The sequence below is a fragment of the Corvus cornix genome, chromosome 6 (genome assembly GCF_000738735.6).
Source record: "Corvus cornix cornix isolate S_Up_H32 chromosome 6, ASM73873v5, whole genome shotgun sequence".
Taxonomy (NCBI): domain Eukaryota; kingdom Metazoa; phylum Chordata; class Aves; order Passeriformes; family Corvidae; genus Corvus; species Corvus cornix.
Window position 1 is genome coordinate 16862667 of NC_046336.1, and position 5442 is coordinate 16868108.

Below are 5442 nucleotides of genomic sequence, written 5' to 3' on the forward strand. Positions count from 1 at the left end.
GCAGAGAGATGAATCCTACAGATCTGAGACACAATAGCCTGCTTGACCTAAGTGAAATGCAAGCAAAAGTAACACGTTAAATGCTATGTGTTTTCCTCTCAAGTATGACATGCATACATTTTTAGCTACACAAGGCCACCACTCACATTATCATAAATAAACATCACAGTAGAAAACATCACAGTAGATAACTCATGAGATAAACCAAACATGTTGCATGGGATACACACAATTTTATTTCATTGCTCTCATGTGCACAGAGTTTACTAACCACCAGGCTAACTCGAAGCAGCAAACATTGTTTGGTAATTAGTAAAACAAAGGCATTCTTTTCCCAGTCTGCATTCAGTTTCTAATGAAATACTAATTAGAAATCAGTATTCCATTTAATTGAATTGTCAAACACTTTTGTTCAGTGACTCTTAATATATTTTAAAGTATTCATAATTGGAATAGAATTCCCAGAAAACATAGCAGTAACATGAACATATTGTTCTCCTAAATACATTTTATGAGCTGGCATAAAGTATTTTAGAACACGTTTTTCCCAAGTCACCTTAGGAGAGCATCCAACATTGAAAATATCAAGAATGTACCTGCTGCTTGCTATATGACTGCTCATTCTTCACCTGAAAAATGGGTGCAGAAAACGCAATTATGATGCTTTTTTATATCCTAGTTATGAGGTAAATACCAATACTTTAATCAAAGCTGTGGGAAGTCTGCAGAGCTGGGAACAAGGCAACAAAAATCAAAACTTAATTACTTGGTCACATGCCTGAAACTTGATAGCCAGAAACCAATTCTTTCACCATTACAGGATCTTTCTAAAATACTGACTAGTTTCTATTTTGGCAAAACTAAGCCTGTTCACATTCAAGTGTAGTATTCGGGGTTTTTTTATGGCTTCCATAATACTTTACCCCTTAATTATCTACTTAAATTAAATACTACACGGATTTAGATTCATATGACTATCACAGGCCCTAAGACAAAAAATCATTATACTAACTGCTTCCTATTTTATCACCGTGAATTGTCGCAGTGAAATGAAGATGTAGGTCACACGTGATATTATCCTGAAATACAGTTTAAACATGACCAGAGAGGTGCATTTTCTCCCAATATTACCTGGCAGAGAATAGCTCCTTTTTGTTGTGCTTCAGTACAACAAAGTAATCACACCAACAAGCCCAAAGGGCATGTACCATGTTATGCTGTTGTTATATACTGCAACATTAATAAATAACTCACTCAATGATTTTGTTCATGGCACCCATAACAGAGTTAAAATCCACTTTTAAGTATTAAATTTAAGTTATAGCACACATTGAAATACATTCCATAGCTCTAAAGACTTTAAAGCCAGAAGAACTATCATACAGGTCTTGTTCAATTTCCCATGTAATATAGCTTTCCCTGTTCAAAATCCACTGCTCAGTTGATTCTTTTCTCTAAAGGGCTTGGAGCTATATCCTATAAAACTGTGGCATGCCTGAAGCAGAACTGTGCAGTTTCTGTAGAAGCATGCTTGGAAAATACAGCGGTCTCAGAGGGACCAGAACATCTTCCTTGTAAAGCCAAAATTCATCTAAGAACTAAAAACTAACCTAAGAAATATTACTTTTTTGTTAATACATTACTTTTGAGAAAACTAAGAAAACCTAAATTTTAATGGGATTATTTCTATCAAGTTCATTGAATCATGGAGTGTTAAGGGTTTGGAATGGGCTTTACAGATCATCCAGTCCCAGCCCACTCCACCCCACAAGCAGGGACACCTCCCACCAGACCAGGTTGCTCAAGGCCTCATCGATGACACTGCCAGGGCTGGGGCATCCACCACCTCCCTGGGCAACCTGTTCCTGAGCCTCGCCACCCTCAGTGTAAAGAGTCTCCTCCTACCATCTACACTTCCCCTCTTTCAATTAGTACCCATTACTCCTTGTCCTATCACTGAAGAGTCCCTCTCTGGCTTCCCTGGAGGCCCCTTCAGATACTGGAAGGTGCTATGAGGTCTCCATGCAACCTTCTCTTCTCCAGCTGAACAGCCCCAACTTTCTCAACCTGTCTTCATAAGGGAATTGCTTCAGTCACCTTAGCACCTTCGTGGCCCTTTCTCTGGACTTGCTCCATCAGTTCCATGTCCTCAGAATCATTTAGATTGGAAAAGACCTCAGAGAGTCCAGCTGCTACCCAAAACCTCCCATGTTCCCTACTAAACCATGCCCCTAAGTGCACATCTACGCAGCTTTTCAATACCTCCAGGGACAGTGAATCAACTGCTTCCCTGGGCAGCCTGTTCCAATGCTTGACAACCCCTTTGGTGAAGAAATGCTTCATAATACCCAATCTAAACCTCCCTGGTGCAACCTGGGGTCATTTACTCTTGTCCTGTTGCTTGCATTCTGGAAGAGGCCAAGTATAAATCAGGAGAGGAACAAGTTCAACTAGAAATTAAAAAGCCAGCATAGGAGCCTGCAAACTGTGGTCAAAAAATTAACATCCTGTTGTGTGTAGAAAGGGAAATAGCCATGGTTTTACAAAGTGAAGAGAAATTCTGAAAATAAGATAATTTAAACTCTACAGCTACACTGTACATTGAAAGTCACCTAAAATGACAGAAATGCAGAAGAATGTGTATGCTGATTAAATCTTAATTTCCACCTTGTCAAACAGCAGCTAGGATGTAAAGCCATAAAAAATTTTACTGTCCAGAAGATGGATTCAAGTCAAGCCACTTAAACATGGCAAACCTGAAAATGCCAATTTCATTTTCATCAGAGTCAGGAAAGGCTTTTAAACTTTCAGTATTCTTATTTGCACTTAACCAAAGCTTTATTCCTGACAGTGTCTAGAAATACTTCAGCCTTGACAGGGCTGGGCAGCAGGACTCAATTAGAACCAGCTCTTTTTCAGTGGTTCTATGAGTGAAGTTTTATTGCATGTGAGTGAAAAGCATGCTCTTGTGCTAGAATATAAAGACAAATGTGGATTTGATGAAATAAGCATTAAAGAAAGAGGGGGGTTTGTTGTTTAGTGGGGGGTCTTGTTGTCTTTTCTTTTTTTACAAGGGGAATATTTTAAAAGCAGCAAAATTCACTGTGGGATATGACACAGAAGGAACACGTTTTATATGAATGAAGGAAAACTTAAGAGTTCAAATCTTATCAATGTTCTTCCAAAACCACAGGAACCAGCAAATAAACACCAACGTGTATGACTTCAAAACCAGACATACTGTCACACAATAATTTTTTGTTAAATCACAGAAAATAAGAAAGGATCAGGAATAAAGTATCAGTCAATAAAACTCCAGTAACATGAATATCAAAATGAAAAAAATGAAATATTCAGAGACACTGAAATATTTTGAAGATGATCATCAACTCAAATTTCTAAAAATGTATCCATTCAACAGCCCAGTTTCTTAATTTTTCGAGAACCTGCAAAGGCAGGGGAAAAAGGAGGGGAATAAATTAAATCCATCTAAACTCCAGTCAAGCACTTGATATAGAAGGAAAAATTTCCTATTGCATCCCATCCTTTTCTATTATGCTGATGATTTGAAAAACTGCAAAAGAGGCAGAAATGGCATAGAGCATCCACCAGGCATAAAGACAGAGAACTAGTAAAATATTTGTTGCCCTTGTCTGAAGAATGAGAATGCTGTTATGATTTTTTATTTCTCAAGTTAGAGTAATTCCTTAGTACTGCTGGAAGTGTGGGTAGCACAGGTGTGGTTTAACATGATAATTTGCATCTCTCCTTCTAATATCATACTTACAGTTTCCAGCTTTCTCCTGCTGTACATATTTTTTCCTAGTATATAATGGAATTTTATCCCTAAAATAAAGCTTCTTTGCTTTGAAATTCATACTACTGGATCAAAAATGAAAATTACCAGATAATTCATGGTTAAAACCATAAGGTAGATACCATGGTGTTCATAATATTCAGGAAAGAGTTCTAGTGAGGTTCTACTTTCACAGATACAAAAACATTGGGTAAGTAAGGAAAACCCAAGTTAATAAAATCAGGTACTGAGATTATCACCGAAAAAAGTAATTTGACCTAGAAAGACTGGAAATAAAAACAGAAAATAAACTGATTAAGAACATGGTGAAAAGAGAGTGTTATCTGGACAGCAGCCATACCAGGGAAGAAAGGAATGATAAAACAAGTCTTATTAAACCCACAGTTTAAAATGTAACATGGAAGCAAAAATAACAGCATGGTGTTCATGCAAGTTCCAGGAAGACATCAATGCCATGTAATCTTCTGTAAATAGCCCTAATGGTAGCATATTTTAATATATTTATTTTTGTGATTTCTCCATCAGTTCAAAACAAAAGAAACCCAAATTAATGAAGTATTTCTGAGAATGTAATTTATTTGAAGTCTTCAGCTATGTTTTCATCCTTGAACAAGAAGTACAGGTAGGAGAACAAAATAGTTATGCACATAGGAAAGAGAAAAAATATAAGCCAAAAAAAAAAACAAACCCACCCTAAAATTACAAGTATGAAATAAGATGAAAAATCAATGAGATATATTATATTTAATCAGTCAAGTGGATGAACCAAGACCTGTGTCACCAAAATTGAAAATCTCTTGCAGCTCAAATTTCACTACATTTTTGCTAAAATCAGGGCAAAAGTAGTCTCAGCAGACCTTGAAACACCACTAAACACAAATCACAAAGGTTGTTACACTGGCTAAACATCCTGCCCAGCAAACCTCAACAATAATTTCTTTGGCTCATTTCGGATATTTCTGTGCTCCATTTCTGTCTGCACCTTCTCGAGAAGTTTAGAGTGCTGTGTGTTCAAAAACTTTGTGCCATAACTAAGGTTTATGTTCATAGAAACCCTGTGTTAGACTGTAACTATGTAGAAAAGCTGCACTGAAGATTCCATCACTAATTAAGGCTAAACAGGAGAATCATTTGGGCAGCAGAAAGGCAGCTTTGCTGAATGAGAACATCCAGAATCTACACTTTAACAGAAGATATTATGAGACATGTCAAGTGCCATGACTGACTGGTATTTGCTGAGCTGAGGACTGATCCCAAGCTGAGATTTTGGAATAAATAACAAATAGAAAGTGGTATATAAAGAACTTTTAAAACTAATGGCATGAAAAAAAAGCTATTTAAAAAGCTCATTCTGGGGAGTTCTGCTTTCTTAAACTTTGAATGAGAATTCAAGGTACATTGGTGTATCTGGATCTTATGACCTGAATGAGCAATGCATGGACATCAATCATTTGCCAAACACTCTGGAAAAGACCAAGCATGGAAAAGCTGAGTAAATAAAAGAATCTTAATAACAGTTGACAGGTTTGCTCTGGGCATTTACTGCTGTTTTCCTGCAAACACAAACCCTATGGAGTAACCTAGGCTTGCTTTCTCTGTAGTGGCACACTCAGTTCACTTATGTT